Source organism: Myotis lucifugus, unplaced genomic scaffold (genome assembly GCF_000147115.1).
Source record: "Myotis lucifugus unplaced genomic scaffold, Myoluc2.0 scaffold_56, whole genome shotgun sequence".
Taxonomy (NCBI): Eukaryota; Metazoa; Chordata; class Mammalia; order Chiroptera; family Vespertilionidae; genus Myotis; species Myotis lucifugus.
In genome coordinates this window covers 592,935-611,428 of record NW_005871104.1, presented here as the reverse complement: position 1 = coordinate 611,428, position 18,494 = coordinate 592,935, and the positions used below count along the sequence as shown (strand labels likewise).

Below are 18,494 nucleotides of genomic sequence, written 5' to 3'. Positions count from 1 at the left end.
TCCCTTGAATGCCTTGTGGCTTTTAAGAAGCAGTGGTCTTAATCCTGCCATCCAAATGTTTCTTTCCACCCAACTTGTTTGCTCTTGGCCAACATTTATCCCTCCCATGCCCACAATAGACATTGCAAATCAGTCATGGCATTTTTTTTCTTGTAGCCTTAGAATCCTTGTCAATATCACTCTCTAGGCAGATACTGCTAATCAATAGGAAGTGACATTAGAAAAGACATTACCTTTCATCTGACCATGGACAAAACTAAACAGATGTGAGAAGAGAGTAATATAGTAGATGTAATGAGGAAGGGACCAATTTGTATTCCAAAGAAATATTACAATCTTCGGGTCTTTAGACTTCCCCAACAATGACAAATGAAATAGCTTGGAGATTATATAGCACAGTGATTATGACCATGAACATTGATTTCAAGCTGTCTGGAATGCAATCCTCATTTTACAGTTTTCTGACTGTGTAGTTATGGGCATGCTACTTAACCTCTCTGAGCTTCAGTGTCCTCATCTGTAAAATAGAAACAATAATCATATCTAAATCATCAGAATTTTATAGAGGGAACAATAAAATCACCCACATAAAGCACTTAGCCCACTGCCTAGGACATAGTAAATAATCAGTAAATATTAATTACTGATTTTTTTTCAAAATTGTAAGATTTACAAGTATAAAATTAACCAGAGGCTGGATCTGGAACTCCAAAAATATTTGAGCTAAAATTGGTCCACTCCCTCTCAGGAATATATAAGACAAAATCATTCTCCACTCAGCTTCATCAAGTTTTCTATTTCCTTTTTCCAATTTTTATTCATATTTCAACCACTATTAAAAACATTAAATAAAATGTTTTAAACAATAAGCACTTACCCATAATCATAGCCCTTTTACACAACTCATTTCATTTTTCACATCCCTTCCCAGTCCTTTCCCAAATGTATGTAATTTTTCAAACAGTAATCACTTCAGCAAAGGGAAGAACACAAGGTTCAGAAGGAACATGTGTCTCATCTCCTCACTTCTGCTCACATTACACAGAGGGAAGCCAGTCATGTGGTCACACCTAATTTTAAAGGAAGTAGGGAAATGTAATTCTACATTACATCACTGGGAAGAGACCCAGTGATGTTTGATGGACAGCAGTAATAACCATCATTACTCCTTAGATATTCTTTTATCTCTGTTCTTCCCAAGGTAAGTTGGGAAACAAGGGGACATAAGCAAAGGGAGGGGGGAGGTCCTTAGTCCCTCCATTTCTTATTTGTAGTACTCAGGCTTCCTAGCTTCTATTTCCTTCTAGATCATTTACTAGCCTCTAAATTCCTCATTATTTTATCATGAAGAATAATTCCACTGTGGCATATAAGTTATTGCTCCCAAATTTTCATACAAATCCATCACTGGCCTCAGCTAATAAATGGACCTTCTATTAGCATATCTTACCTTCCCCAGAAGGCTGTGTGTGTGTGTGTGTGTGTGTGTGTGTGTTGGAGGCCATAAAAGCCCCCCCTCCACAACCTCCAACTTTTTTTCAGATACATATATATTTATTGACAGAGTAGGTATTTCTTTGAATTGTAAAATTCTTAAGGGGTGCAAGCAGTTCATGTTGGAAGTCAAGAGCATGGGCTCTAGGGCCAGGTAGTCATGGATTCAAATTTGGCTCCTTCCCTTATTAATTCTGTGAATTTAAGGGAACTTTTTAACTTCTGTAAGCCTCAGTTTGCTAAGCTATAGTATGAGGAATTATGTTAATTCCTATAGAGTTGTAATGAGGATTTAATAAGTACAGTCCCTGAAACAAAGTAACTATTCAATAACTTCTGGCTCCTACTAGAATGCTCTTCTCTTCCATCTAGGAATCCCTTTCTTCACCTTTGTGACCCGCACAGAAAATGATAGAGCCATCATTTCCTTGAATGTTATTTCTTTACTTATATTAAACTAGAGACCCGGTGCACAAATTTGTGCATGGTTGGGGTCCCTGGGCCTGGCTGGCGATCAGGGCCTGATGGGGTCCATCTCGCCCAGTTCCAATTGGGCTGATTGGGGCCCGCCGCGGCGGGGAGGAGGGACCGTGGGAGGTTGGCCAGCCGCTGGAGGTTGGCTGTGGGAGCGCACTGATCACCAGGGGCAGCTCCTGCATTGAGCGCCTGCCCTCTGGTGGTCAGTGTGTATCATAGCAACCGGTCATTCGGTTGACCTGTCATAACCGTTGCTTAGGCTTTTATATATATAGATAAAAAATATTAATTAGGGATTCTCTGGTTAAAAGTGCCAGAAAACCAAACTCAAAATGCCTTAAGCAAAAAGAAAAAAAAATTATCTGTCTTGTACACATGAAAGATCAGGGATAGGTAGGCTTCAGGCACAGTTGGATCCAGCTGCTCAAATAATGTCATCAGAGCTCACTACTGTTTTTATTTTCTTCTATTTGGTTTCATTATCAGGCTGAACTTCCCTTGATGGTATTAAAAAGACTGCCAGACAACTTCAATGTTATATCTTATTCTCTCAATAACCATGCTGAGCCCAGACCATTTTTAATAAAAATCTGAGCATTACCTTCCATTGGAACTAGATAAAGCTGATGGTTGTAAAATATTGCAAATGTATTAAATACCACTGAAATGTAGGCTTTACAATGGTTAATTTTATATTATGTGAATTTCATCTCTATAAAAAATAAAGTTAAAAAATATCTGCCATAGTGCCTACAGTGCTATGGTTCAGAGTAAAACTGACCATCCTCTCCCATCGCCCCCCTCCAGCCCCTGCTCTTGCCTGGACCCCTTAAACAGGACCTTCTGCTTTGTCTGAAACAATGAGAAGTTTCCTTCCAGGCCTCCTTTTCTCTCTTATTTTCTCTTCCCTTTGAGAAGAGGCAAGTCCTCCAAGATTGGTGAGGTTGAGGAAAGGAAGTGAATCCCCTCATGCCTTTGTGTTAAGGACATCCACAGACCTAGATAGCAGCTCTGGGTTTATATTGTTACCAGTTAATATACAAAGGGACCTGAGGCCTTTCCAGTGCTGCCCAGAGCCGCCACCTTCCTCACCAGCTGCTCCCTGAGTCTCTTCCCGCCACCAGGTCAGAGTGGAGCTCCCTATTTGTGTCCATGTTCTTGCTGGCAGGAACGCATTGGCCTTGTGTCTGGGGAAGGGGCTTTGCTTTAGGGAACATCCTACCCACTTCTTCATCCACCTTGACATTCTTAGTGTTTTAATGACAATCACCAAAAAAAATGATATGAAGCTATTTTTTTATAGAAAAATATGTATTTATTGATTTCCTTTACATCAGCTTGCACTTTAAATTCAAGGCAAAGGCCTTTCTCACTGTCAATCACCAGCTGCTTTGGCCCTATTTGTCCTTCTAGGTCGATGGACATGTGACCATTTAAAAGGACAAGTAAGCTCATTCTTTCGAAATCTATCATGTTTGGAAATCTGGAACTTCAAAGGAAAACAAAAGGACCTTTTCATCCCCTTCCTTAGTCTAAGCTGTTTCTTCTTTGGAAGCTAATTTCTAACTGTAATCACAGGAGAAAGGAGGTTTGGGCAATTATGCTGTGAATCTGATCTGCAGAGGCGGCCCACTGGGATGCTGTTTTCCTCAGGAGCTACAGTTTTGGCCAAAATCATCTGGGAAACTTTTCTCTCCTTCTCATTTATTCTGCCTATGGAGACCTTGTTAATCATGCCAAAAATGCTTCACATTTGTATAGCCATTTTAGCTTTTTCCAAAGTCTTGTCACATTAATCATCTCATTTGATCATTACAAGTCTCAAGAGAGGTAGGTAGAGAAGGGACTAGGATTCACATATTACAGAGGAGGGAAGTGAATCCCAGAGAGGTTAAGCAATGTGCCCAAGGTCACACAGCTTTTCAATCAGAGAGAACTAAGCCTAGAGACTGTTCATGCAAACCTCCAGCTTTGGTCATAGCTGAATCACAAACATGGATGGCTGCCCTCCGATCTACATCAGAAACCCACTGTAAAAGATCCAAGGAGTGAAATTCTCCCCCAGATATATTTGGTTTGCTCTCCTCATTAATATTTGACTCGGCACCACAGTTGCTCCTTTGGAGTTACGTTTATCAGGCTGGTGACTTGTTCTTTTTGCCATCAGCCTGATGCTTGCAGAAACCAGAGGATGGCAAAGTGACTTGGGTGCACCTTCCTTTGATCTGTTTTAAATGACATCCTATTTACAAGATACACTTCACGTCTTTTGATGTGCAGCTCACTAATTAGCTCACATCTGAGTGCAGGTTCCCTGGGAGAGAAAAAAAATTAATTAGCTCATTCCACCTTGAAAAGACACAATTCTTGAACTAATTATGGTATTTGAATGATTAATTTCCTTTAAATACACATGTATACAGGAATTTTACAGTTAGGAAGAATATATAATGAGAAAGAAGATAGAAAGCTAAGGGGAAAGGAACATGATAGCAATTCCAGGCAATAATCATGTTCTTGGGGTCCAAGGAGAAAGTTTGGGGATTCTTTATTATCCAGGTAAAACGTCATTAATCTGCAGAGTTTGTTCTTAACCCTCCTTAGGTCTCTAATGTTTTCTTCTTTGCCAACTCCTGGTGACTAATGTCTTTAAGGCCAAACTACATATGTGAATTTGCTCTCAGAGAGAGAGAGAGAGAGAGAGAGAGAGAGAGAGAGAGAGAGAGACTGACTGAGACTTAATTTATACTAAATTGCTAATGACCGATATAACTTTACATCTAGCTTTCCTCTTTCCACAATTATTTATATTTTAATGTGAAGCTGAAAGTGTATCCTGATGAATGCTTCTCTATATGTAGATGCCACAGCTTGTGTATAATATGTTTATGAAAAATGATGCTGTGGTACATTGTGATGTCTGCCATGGGCACAGAAATTGGGAGTGGCCATATCTAAATCACATACTTACTATCCTGATTGTAGCTTGTAGGAGAGCAATATTTGTGGTAGCAGGGAGAGCTTTTCAGAATTCAAGAAATCACACTGTGCAGGGTATCACCTATTCCACTCAAAGGTTGGCTGCCACTACTGATCATATTTCCAGTGGGTGAATGTTTTTATCCATGTCAACATTTATATTGTAAATCCCTTGAGAATAGAAACTTTTTCTTTTTGTATCTCAAGGGGTATGGATTTTAGTTGGTCCTGAACAAATATTTGTTGGAAAAGCACAAAAGAGGTAACATACGTAAGTGGGTAAATAAATGGCTTACTAAATAAAAGTTTAAAGCTACATGAGACTGAAGGAAGGATATAGTGTAACAGAACTGTATTAGCCATGTTATTTAGAGAAATAAAATCAATAGGAGATGGATATATGGATGGGTGAATGGATGGATGGATAGATAGAGATTGATAGATATAGTTTCTATTTATCTATTGACTTATGATGAGGAGCTGACTCATGCAATTTATGGAGGCTGAGACGTCCCAAGATCTGCTGTCTATAAGCTGGAGACCCAGCAAAGCAAGTGGTGTAGTTCAGTCCAAGACCAAAGGCCTGAGAACAGGGGAAGTGGAAGGTTTAAGTTTCAATCCAAGGGCACCAGACCAATGTCCCAGCAGAGAATAAGCAAATTCTCCCTTCCTCCACCTTTTTGTTCTATTCAGGCCCTCAACAGATTGGATGATGTTCACCCACATCGGGGAAGTCCATCTGCTTTACTGAGTCCACAGATTTGAATGCTAATTTCATCTGAAAATGTCCTCACCGATACACCCAGAAATAATGTTTAGCCAAATACCTAGGCACACAGTGATCCAGTCAATGTGACACAAAATTAACTATCAGAAGACCCCTTGGATAAGCTGGTAGTAAGTCCTGGGAGAAATGTACCATGTGGCTTATCCTCATTGAGTAGTATAATGGCCAATATCTTTGAAAAGTATTATGTAAGTGATCCAGTGATATCTTTTAAATGAAGTTTCTTGTATCAACTCTCTAAGATATAGTGGAGAAAGCATTCGATTGTGCCCACTGAGGATATTTCTGAAATCATGTGAAACAAAGGAGTATGATATAGGAGGATTGCCATAGGATTTCCCATCTCCCTCCCAGCCCCAAGGTGGGCTCCAGCCTTCTCTGTCAGCCTTTTCCTTGTGCCTTGCTCTCTGCTCAGGGCCCTCCTATGCCCTGGAATAGAGCTGAGTCTCTCATTGTGAGGTGGAGGCTGAACCTCAGCTCCATCAGGTAAACTGAGGCACACTACAGTCAAGAGTAAGGAGCAGAGACAGGTGCAACCCTGTCTCTGTCTCACATGTTCAGGTGCCCTTGAGTAAGTCATTTTTTCTCTCTGGGCTATGCTTCCTCCCTTGGAAATATAGAGTTGGGTTATCAGGGGTCTGCAAACTGTTTCTATAAAGGGCCAGATAATAACTATTTTAGGTTATGCAGTCCCTATGGTCTCTTTCGTAACAACTCAAAGCCGACATTACAGTGCATAAATACCCAGAGACAATATGCAAAGAAATGGTATAACTATGGGCCAATGTGACTTCATTGAAAAAAACAGACAGTAAACTGGATTTGGCCCACATGCCACAGTTTGCAGCCATTAAATTAGATGATCTAAAGACAGAGCTATGCCATAGAAATAGAATGCAAGCCAGCCCAGCTGACATGGCTGAGCATCAACCTATGAACCAGGAGGTCACGGTTTGATTCCTGGTCGGGCATATGCCTTGGTTGCGGGCTCGATCTCCAGTGTGGGGCGTGTAGGAGGCAGCTGATGGATGATTTTCTCTTATCATAGATGTTTCTGTCTCTCTCCCTCTTCTTCCTCCCTGAAATCAATAAATATATATATTTTTAAAAAAGAATGAAAGACAGAAATACGAACCTTGGACACAATTCTAACTTTTCCGATAACCACAGTCTTTAAGTTCCTCTATAAAATTAAAATCAATGTTAATAATATATTTTATTGAACTAAGTATATCCAAAACATTATCATTTCACCATATAATCAGTATGGAAACTTACCCATGCCATAGTTTTCCCTCTTTTTTAACAGCAGGTCTTTGAAACCCAGGCTGTATTTTACACGTCAGCACATCTCAGTTGAATGAGTCACATTTCAAGGGCTCAGTAGCCACATGTAGCTAGAGGCTACCACACTGGACGACGCAGTTCTAAGAGGTTCTGATCTACATCTATGTCCCACATTCTACCAAAAACACAAAGCAAGGCAGGCAGTTTTATTCTGTTTTCTCATCCTTGATAATTTAATATACAAGTCTGCAAAAAATGTGATGAGTGATAGTAGGTCAGTGCAGCTTCTGGGTGACTTGTAGACTAGATCTGCTGCAATTAGTAAATAGCTGAGCTTTAGGCAATGCCTCCTCCCACCTATCACCAGGTTAGAGGGGTAAGTTTGCCCATGCACTCCTCCCAAGCACTCTCCTAAGGGGAGAGAAGTGTGAACACTTACTTATCCTGGTGGTGGTGAAGAGTGGGGGTGGGTGAAAGGCTCCGCTAGAAAAAGCCATCACAAATACAATATTTCACCGGAGTTTCATGTTATACTTTAAACTGTATTCAATTTTGTTTTCTTTACTACAATGTATTCTTTTTTTCATTTTTAATTTGTATTTCTTACCAGGTAATAGATTTAGCCGCTCTGTTTTGCATACGGCCTCCCTCCCCCACCCCCAGAAGAATGTACCACCTTCACCACAGTATCCTTGGGCATAGGTTTATGCAGCGTGTTAAACTACAATTTTTTTTTTTAAATATATTTTATTGATTTTTTTACAGAGAGGAAGGGAGAGGGATAGAGAGTTAGAAACATCGATGAGAGAGAAACATCGATCAGCCGCCTCCTGCACACCCCCTACTGGGGATGTGCCCGCAACCAAGGTACATGCCCTTGACCGGAATCGAACCCGGGACCCTTCTGTCCGCAGGCCGACGCTCTATCCACTGAGCCAAACCGGTTTCGGCTAAACTACAAGTTTTAACTGAGGCCTCAAGACACAATAGTTATCAAATGCTAAAGTCAACTGTGGCTGACCACAATGCAAAAATTTCCTTTGAGAATCAGTTAGGTGACTCTTAACACTGGTTACCCAGGGTGAGGGTATAAAAGGGTTGAGGACTTGTGGTATTTCTTTGGAGGGAGCTGTGCTGTCTCACCCTCCTCTTCACTCCACTCCCCTCTAACCTGGTGACAGGAGCTTTAAAGGTAACCAGGAGGCTTGAGGGCACACAGGGACTGAAATCTGAAGGGCAGAGAAGGACAGATTATAGCCATGGGCAAGCTGAGGATAGGTGGCTGTGCTGGGATTGCCTTGAACTCCCAGATTTTCTAGAGTCTGGGTACCCTCTGTATCAAACATGGTCTGTGAGTGAGGAGGAACAGATGGGCATTGGGGAAAGAGATGGAAAGAAAGACATTGGTCCCCTTCCCGCACACCCTACCTGGTTGAGGGTAGGTGATGAATATGAGTGAACGGGGAGCTTTGACCTTTCACCTTAGGACCCAGTGATAGGGCACTTCAGGAGTTATAGTGATGAGAACACTTTGTATTGTCTAAGTGACCAGAAAAGCACTCCTCCCCCACAAAAAGAAAGAGAAAAGAGAGCAAAATATGACTGTGCAATATACTGGTTTAGGATTCTTGACCTTAGGAGGTTACATATTCTTGGATAATATATCTATGTTAAATGAGGTACAGCTTCCTTCCTATTGGATTAACTTCAAAGATGGGAATCTCAGGCCACATTCACTAGGCAGCTAAGGGGGACATTTGGTGGAAGTTGGTGGACTTTCTGTCTCTTCAAATTATACCAGGTTACCACCTATACCAATAATGGTGTCTATGATGTGTAGATAGCCCACAATCTTAGAAAAACAGGAAGATCCAGGCTAAAGAAAGGGAGAATAGTAACAATAACATCATTATTCACTGAGAGATCACTGTGTGCTGTGCACTGCACTTTCTTACAACAAAGCATTATTTTATCGTTTTAAAGAAGAGGAAAGCGAGGCTCAGAGAGGTTAAGGAACTTCATCCACATCCCACAGGCAGTAAGTGGCAAGGATGAGATTTGGATTTGATTTTACTCATCTTAACCACTACTCCTTGCTGATCCTCTTTCCCAGCCCATACGTGGCCTTGGGCCTTCTATTGTACTTTTCTGCTGCTGTTCTCTTCTTTCTTTATCCTCCTCCTCTCTGCCAGGGATTCCATTCTTAGCTGAACACAAGCCCCTCTCCTTTCCCCTCACCTGGGTACATAAAATGAACAGAGGCTCAACAATTTTGAGCCAGTGAAACTCTCTGGCTTCAGAGAGCACAGCAAGAATCTTAGCCAAATCCTGCAGAATGCTGGCCAAGCAAGAAAACAAAGATGGAGAGAAGCAAGTTCTTACTACTTGGTATAATCAGGTCAGAATTCTTTTAACATGGGATTGAGGATGAAAAGGGATCTCCAAGAAAATATCATGGTTAGGACTTGTAGGATAAAAGCAAAATGCCACTATGTCTTTCATTTGTCCACCCTTGCTGGCTATCCTGAGAAAGCATCTGTTTTGTATCTACCACTGTAAAGCACTTTGCCATTGGGAAATGGGTCAGCAATTTGGCCCCGGTTTCTTGCTTCCTTCTTTCAGGGCAGTGCTAGAGCACAGTAGTTCAAAGCTACAGGAGCAACCCAGCCACAATTGCTAGACACCCTCAAAAAAGCTGCACCCCATTAACATTGTCTGAGAGGACATTATCTCTTGCTTGTTCTTCCCTGAATCTGTAGAGTTATTTTCTTAGGCTTCCATGATAGAACTGTAAAAACTAGTGTTCCGGCAGCTGATAGCATCAGCAATTCAGCTGGCCTATTGCTAAAGCAGCATTAGATTCAAATGACATTTTTTGTCAAGTAGCATCAGATTTCAGATTTACATGGGACTCTTCCCAGAACGAGCTTCTTGACCTGGAAGGAGGCCAGAGGAGCATTTTTTGCCTGGGTCTTCATGTGAACTCTGCTCTTGGATGTACATTTGAAAGAAGACGATAGAAATTCCTCTCTGTAAGGAGCTGTCTGATCCCTGATTAAAATATGTTCAACTCTGACATTAGTAGAAATGAGTGAAAAGAAATGAGTGATGGTTTGATTCTGAATGTTGGAGCCTCCTGTCCAGGAAGGGACAAGACCCAGAGTTGGGAGAACTAACAATAAATCATTGCTGAAGTAGGGCCAGACAAGAAGGACTCAGAGATCCATCTACAAAGTCTTTTATTGATCCATTGATTAAAAAAATATATAGCACCTAGTGGGTGCTAAAATACCAAGATGGATGATAATAACAACAGGAAACATTTTCTGAGCGTGAATATTTTAATCCATTTACGCTGCTATAGTAAAATACCATGGACTGGGTGGCTTAAACAACATTTGTTTCACACGGTTCTGGAGGCTGGCAGTCTGAGATCAGGGTACCAGTGTGGTTAGGTTCTTGGTGAGGTCTGTCGTCCTGATTATATCCTCACATGGCCTTTCATTGGTGGGTGTACATAGAGCAATCATGTATCTCTTCCTTTTTTTATGAGAGACGCCTTTTCATATTAAAAACATTCAGCATATGAGAGATAGAAGGGAATTTCCGTAACCAAATAAAGGGTATCTATCAAAACCTCTATTGCAACCTTATTCTTAGTGGTGATATAGTAGCAACATTCTCCTGAAAATGAGGACCCAGCTAAAGAAGCTGCCACATGTAGGCTGTGTTCCATAGGAAGCTGACCTTGAGATAGAGGTCAGCACATAAGATGCTAATGACGGGGTGTTCCTGGAATCAACCTATGCAGAAAGGAGAAGAATGAAGCTGATGTGGGCAGGAGAATTTGGGCTTGGAGACAGTTCTAATAAAGACCTCAGCCAACTCACAGAGTTCTGGAGGCTGGATGGCCCTTTAGAACGGCACTAAATTAGATGACTGAAGGCACAGGGTCTAATCTGGTACAGACCACAGTCACCATGAAGGGATAATTGCCTAAAATCAGAGCAAATGCAGAATTAATAGATTAATAGATGGAGAGGGACAACTCCCTGATGATGGAAACTGAAGGAAAGTCCTTCCGTGTTGGATGGGGAGAGGCACTGTGGTGTGGTGGATGAAGTTAGAGAGACATGACTCAGGTTTTCCCTTACTACAAGCTCACTTTAGGACCCTACAAAAATTAACACCCTGGGCCTAAATTTTTTTCACCTGTAAAATGGAGATCAATAAGAGTAAATATCTGATAGTTTGTCAAGATTAAGTGTGACAACACAGTGCTTGACACACAGCTCAATACATATGATCTACTATTCCTTCTATGAGCATTCTCAACTACCTCCTTTTTTACCCTCTGCTACCCTGCCACTTGCCCCCCTTTTCTTTCTCTGAATAAAATTATTTATCCCATATCTACTGGCAAAGAGGGAAAGTGAGAGATTGAGATTATTGATCGAGTCTCCAGGACAAATAAAAGCAATTTAAGCCTGAAACAAGACAAGAAAAAGTAGTTTCTTGCCAAGGAAGTTGCTAGCAATGACTGTGTAACAGATGCCAGCCCTGAGGGCTTTCTTTGACACTGTCAGCCAAGCTTCACTTCAGCCTAATCTGACTGTTACGACCCTAGAGAACTTGTCTGGAAGTTGGGGAGGGTTAACAACTCTTGTAGTTGCATGGACACCTCACATTCATTGCATCAGTTGTGTCCAGATACACATCAAGATGCTTAAATCCTAGTATGTCATGAGAAAGCTAGAGCTTTGGGATAGCAGGGTCACAGAGATGCCCCTATTTTCCAAAAGGGGTAAGGATTCTAGAATCAATAAAAACAACACAGAATGCTTGAATGGAGAGGTCCAGGGAATTCTCTTTTTATAAATTGGCACCCAAATTAGGAAACTTGCCCTGTACCTTATCTAGTTTAAATTACAAACTTTTTCTTAGTACTTTTCTCTGATGGAATCAGGAAATTTGAGCCCAGAATGGCAAGTAGGTTTCAGCTAACATGCCAACTTCAATCAGTTGTTGGCCTTTGGAGCAGCACTGTATTGAGAAATATTCTCAGTCTGGCTTTAGAAGAAAATAGTGCTGTAATCAATTAGCAATGTCTGACATGGACAACAGTCAGGAGTGAGAGATCTGTCTGCTACAGATTTGCTGACCTTGAATTCTGGGATAACAAGGTAGGTGCAGCAGGGATGGTAGTGGGATGGTCCAAAGTTAGGTTGCCTATTGTACTCTCTGTCCTCCTTCCATACTGGCCCTGTATTTTTATTTATCTCATTGCGTATTCTATTTTGCACGGGGTTGGAATGGCTGTGAATCATCACTCCAGATTCCCCATCCTACCTGAGTTAGGAAGATAAATTGGAGCATCAGGTCCTGGGCCAGCCAGATAACAGCTTTTTGCTTGTTCCTCCTCTCATAGAGGGGTGATCTCTTGGTCAAACAGATACTGCCCCCCGCAGAAGTCTATTGTTGCCTTCTCTTTTATTTCTTTGAGGCAGAGATAGCAGATTCTGGAACGCAGGAGAGGCTTCTGGGATCATGTGGCGAGATCTAATTTTACAGATAAGAAAACTGAGTCCCAGAGGAGGGAAATGGCTTGTCTGAAGTTACAGAGGGAAATGCAGGCTGCCAGTCTTCCCACAACAGCCCATTCATTTGCTTTACTCCTTCTCCAACTTTGTCTCCCCAGTTATAGTAATCAAACTTCCCATGCAGGAATATGTCCACAAATAACAAATAAATTAATGGCCGTGTGGCAAGCTGCAACTTTAGCAGAAAGGAGGCCACATAAATACAAAGTGACAATGACTAGCTTGTGTCTCAAAGGCACATAATAGAAAGTGACAGAAGACTTGAGATGTTGGTGATGGTATTACTCTATGAAGGAGGCTTTGCATTTCCTAAGGCACATCAGAAGTCAGATTAGAAATCTTTTCTCAAGGCCCAGAATGTAACATATTCCTTCATTTATAATATCTGCTAAGATAATATATGAATATAGTTAGTTTTACATTTTGAGAATTTGCAAAGTTTTGATAGTTTTACATTTGAACAAAAATGTATTGAGCCCTTTGTTGATGGATTTAGTAAGACAGAAATGATAGAGCACCAGCCAAGCTTTGCAAAGCTCACAGTCTGGTTGGGGACACAAATGGACACACACGCAAAAAGTATGGTGCAACATAAATGAAATTATAAATGTGTATGTAAGACTCAATAATAGTTCGGAGGAGGGAGTGATTAACTTTGGAAGACAGTGGGAAATTTTTTACAGACACAACCCTGAGTTAGGCTTTGAATGGTAAAAAGAAGTTCTTCAGCAGCTCTTGTGCCCTGATCCATTTGATAAACTTAATAGCACACCCAACACATGCCAATCTCTATGTTAAGTACCGGGGGTTGAAATAAATACATAAGACAAAGTCTGTGACCTCTCAGATCTCATAGACTAGCCAAGAGGTAAACAAAGAATTATATTACAGTGTATTAAGAGCAATAGTCATTGGGTGAACCCAAAACAGTCATAAGAAATGTCATATTAAGGCGTGGACTTGGCATTTTTCCTCTGTGTTTGTAATGCTCCTTTTCAGCAAGTACTTATGAGTCATCCTGATAGCATTAGAATACCAACAAGAAAATGACTATTTACAAAATAATTGATAAGAAGGAAACTATATTAAAAAAACTGGTAGAAACCTAGCTATCAGCATCTATTTAATAAAAATTACTGAATACCTACCAGACACTAGGCACCATATTGATATGTGGGCATACAAGAGAGAGAAATACCAAGTGGCCATAAAATCAAGGGGGTAATGGCATGGGTGATGGAGTCAGCCTGACTGGGTTCAAATCCCAGTTTCCCAATTGACTAGCTATAAAATCTCAGACTGGTTGTTCAACCTCTCCGTGTTTTCACATTTGCAAAAAGTAAATGACAGATAACTCTGGTTGTTGTGATATTTAAACCAATAAAACAGGTATAAGGTTTAACCTAGTTCCTGGCACATGGTAAGTGCTCAATAAAAGTATTATCAACGAAAAAAGAGACGATGATGATGAACAGATGCTGAACTTGAAGAACCTTGGAATGAGTTTGGACTTTTTACCCTCTGGGTAATAGGATGCTAAAAGTTTTTTTTTGTTGTTGTTGTTTTTAAATTTTTTAAATTACAGTTTACATTCAATATTATTTTGTATTTGTTTCAGTTGTACAGCATAGCAGTTAGACAATCATATTCTTTACTAGTGTTCCCCTGCTATTTCCAGTTCCCAACAGACACCATGCATAGTAATTGCTATATTAATTACTATATTCCCCTCATGCTGTACTTTACATCCCCATAACTATTTTGTAACTTCCAATCTGCACTTCTCAGTCCCTCCACCTTTTTCACCCAGTCCCCCAACTTCCCTTCTGGCAACCATCAGTCTATTGTCTATATGAGTCTGTTTCTGTTTATATTGTTTTTTAGATTCCACATATAAGTGAAATCATGTGGTATCTGTCTTTCTCAGACTTATTTCACTTAGCATAATAACCTCTAGGTTCAGTCATGCTGTTGAGAATGGTAGATTTCATTCTTTTTAGTGGTTGAGTAATATTCCATTGTATACAGCTGAAAGGTTTTCATCAAAGCAGTGACATAATCAGATTCAGTTTTTTAAATATTTTATTTAAAAACTTCAAATATACACAAAGCAAAGAACATAACATCTTTACTACAGATAACACTCAGAATCCACACTTATCTAGATTTTGCCACATTTGCTTCATCTATTAATTTTTTCTTTGCTTTCTTTACAATAACATATCCCTAATTCAACTTGTCTATTTTCTGCAATTTCTAAAGGATCACTGCTTCCTTTTAGTGGGAAGGTATTTAGAGGCCACAGTCTGGGTCCTAGGCTGACTCATTGTCTCTGGGTTGCTATTGTTTCTAGGCCATTTTAGTGAACAGTCAGGAAATAAGTATTTTTGAAAAATAATTATGAGTTCATACTGATATTTGCAATTCAATCGAGGTCATATGCTAAGTGAGATAAGTCAGACAGAGAAAGACAAATACTGTATGATATCACTTATCTGTGGAACCCAAAAAGCTGAACTTGTAAAAACAGAGTAGAATGGTGGTTACCAGGGGCCGAGGGTGGGAAAATTGGGGAGATGTTGTTTAAGGGTACAAACTTGCAACAAGTAAATAAGTTGAGATCACCACATAATGATTAAAGTCAAAAATACTGTATTACAAACTTCAAAGTTGCTAAGAGACTATATTTTTATTGTTTTCCATACAAGAAATGATAATTATGTGCCATGATAAAGGTGCTAGCTAATACTACTCTAGTAATCATATTATTGCATTATATAAATGTATCAAACAGCACATTGTGCACCTCAAACTTACACAATATTAGATGTCAGTTGTATCTCAATTTTTTAAAAAATCAAGCTTTTATTAACTTGTAATATAATAGTTGTATTATTTTATTTTGCTGAAACTCTCTATTCTAACATTAATATGATTACTTATTTGCTTTATCCTACAATATACACTATTTCCAAAACAAAACCAGTACTGCTGTAATTATACTATATTTATAATATATTTATATGAATGATATTATACTTATGTTATATATAAACATGGTATTTTGATATAAAAATATTACTATATTTATATTATAACATTATATTTACAACATAAAAATTATTATTTTATAGGTCAAAAATGGTCAAATATAGGCAACTTCATATGGTTCAACTTAATATAACAATTAGATTCTGAATGACATCTAATATTTACTTGCAACTGTTTTTTGGTTCTTAAAATATATTTCACAAGAATGTAAAGTCAAAATACTTTTTATGAAAGTTACTAAAATAATTATTTCTTGGTGTAGTTAATGTTACCAATTTGAGGAACAGTTTTTTAAATTAAATTTATTGGAGTAACATTGGTTAATAACATCATATAAGTTTCAGGTGTACAATTCTATAAAAAAAATATGAAACGCTTCATGAATTTGAGTGTCCTTCTTGTACAGGGCCCATGCTTACCTCTTCTCGGTATCACTCCAATTTTAGTACTAGTATATGCCATAGTGAACACCAGTGGTGCTTTTTTACATTTCAACTTGGTTTCAATTTTTAGAACTCTCTTATTTTATTTTACTTTTACACAATGTTATTATTTTATTCCAAAGTCAAGATTTATAAGAGGACATATTCAGAGAAGTTTTGCCACAACCCTTGTTCTCCACTGTGTACTTCCTCCCCTTATTTCTTTTATTAGTTTTTGGTTTATCTTCCCAGAGTTTTCGTCTGCAAATATAAGCAAATAGTCTGTACATATGTGGGTGTGTGTATGTATGTGGTTTCCCCTTTCTTACACAAAAGTTATATATACTGTTCTGCATCTCGCTTTTTTCTCATGAGCGTTTCCTATCAGAATTTTTAAAAGACTGGAAATAGACATTCCTGCTGGAAGCAGGGAGGCCACTTCAGTTGTCTAAACAAGGGTGCTGGGGTGGCTAGGACAAGGGTAGTGGTAGTGGCATTGGAGAGAAGTGGACAGGTTTGAGATAAATTTTGGAGTTTAAAGGGTCAGGAATTGGAAATTGTTTTCTAAGAGGTACCCACAGCTTTGTGCAAAAAATCCAGGCCATCCCCCTGGTCACATTTATATTTCCAGTGGGATGATTCCTTTGGAATAGAAGACTGGACCATATCCACACTATTTTATTTTTTTAATTTATTATAGAAAATTTCAAACATACATTAGACTGGAAGACTATAATGAACTCCCAACACACTCAGTACAGAAGTGCATCAATTATCAATCTATGGCCTACCTAATGTTATCTCTACTCCCAACTATTCGCATCTATCAGCCATTCCCACCCCATCCCCAAGATTATTGGGAAGCAAATCCTAGATATCCTGTCATTTTGTCTGTCTGTTTAGTATTTTCCAGCACCTTGGAGAGACATTGTTATCCGAATCCCACTGTCCCTTTTCCCAATGCCTGCCACTCTGCTAACTGACTCATTGACGTTCACTCCTTTAGTATAAGGCTTTGATCCCTTTAAAAATTCAACACGGCTTGTGTTTCACAGAGATACCTAATGTACTGTTTGACTTAAAAATAGAATCATTCACTTTGCCGGAAGGTAGTGATGGAGGAAAAGGTCAGGTGTAATGGGGACTGATTCATCCTCAAACACCCCTTGGAGCCCGACTTTCCCATGAAAACACTGCATTGTGGCTGGCACTAGAAAGCCCTAGCTGAGTGCCCCGTGCCTACAGGGCAGAGAAGCAGGTATACCTCATTCACCTGATACCAACCAGGCAGCCTCTCCTCCTTGACTTCTAGAGTTGTGACTCAGAGATAACTTTCTACTCACATCCCCAAACACTTGGGCTGCGTGGTGTCACAGACCATATACTTGCTTAAGTGGAAGGCTCTTTGCCCCACTTGGAGCCTTCATTGTGATTACTTGCAACTGGAAGCTATTCTGACTTACTCCACATCCTCCGCATCAATACCTGCTTTATTACACAAGCTGTGCCTGCAGGAGTGACCAGGCAATGCTCACTTACTGGCAATTTTCTTAACTTCCCTTAGGATTCCATTTTCCCACCTCTAAAATAGAGTCCATTTTACTATCGACTATTCAAGTAAACACAGTACTTTAAGACACCTAGCACCATGCCTCAGACATGCTGTTGTTACTGCATTTAATATATGTATCTTGCGGGTACCGGTTCAGTCTTCCACATTTACCCCATATTCTGAGTGAACCTTCTTTGCTATCCATTGGGTTATTATTATTATTATTGGCAGTAGAATTGTCTGACCAAGGAAAGATTCCTAATCATTATGAGCTCAATATCTTCATATGTAAAATAAAACGTTAACATTTTCTATAAAATGATGTTTGGGTTAAACCCAAAAATGGGGGCAAAAGTGGCCAACACTGACCCAGGCACATACTGGTAGTAAGTGCTCAACAAAGACTCAGGTGACTGTAAGAGCCTAGGCTGGGTCCCTGATTGGGGTTGAGGGACATCCCTTAGGGACTCTGACAAGGTCCATCTCCTCAAGATGAAGTAATTTAGGTGTCATCCCTCAGATGGACAGAGAGAAACAAGAGAAGTTGTCCCTGTCAATCTAACAAGTTTGATGTCACAGGGCTGTGAACAGTAGTTTTCTTTCCTTGGGAACTATTTGAGCCCATAAGCGGGTTCACCTCCAAACAAAAAGTTACTTGAACAAACCTGAATAGTTTAATAAATTTACAGAGTTCTAAGGCATCTTAAAATGAGCTTGTTCCATTATTTATCAATTCCTTCCATGTTATCCACCATAGTTAATTAATCCTTTATCTTGTCCTAGAGCTAGGAAATCAATCCGTTTTAGGGAGGCTATGAGTACAGTTCTAGGACTCAGTAGCCTTT

The 18,494-nt window shown here is 39.7% G+C and overlaps 1 non-coding gene across 1 annotated transcript; it reads right to left on the bottom strand.

The window, feature by feature from the left end:
- Window positions 1-16,036: 16,036 nt before the first annotated feature.
- Window positions 16,037-16,146, bottom strand: LOC111826136. Its single transcript, XR_002829386.1, has one exon. It is a non-coding gene; the product is annotated as a U6 spliceosomal RNA (small nuclear RNA).
- Between the last annotated feature and the right edge of the window lie 2,348 nt (window positions 16,147-18,494).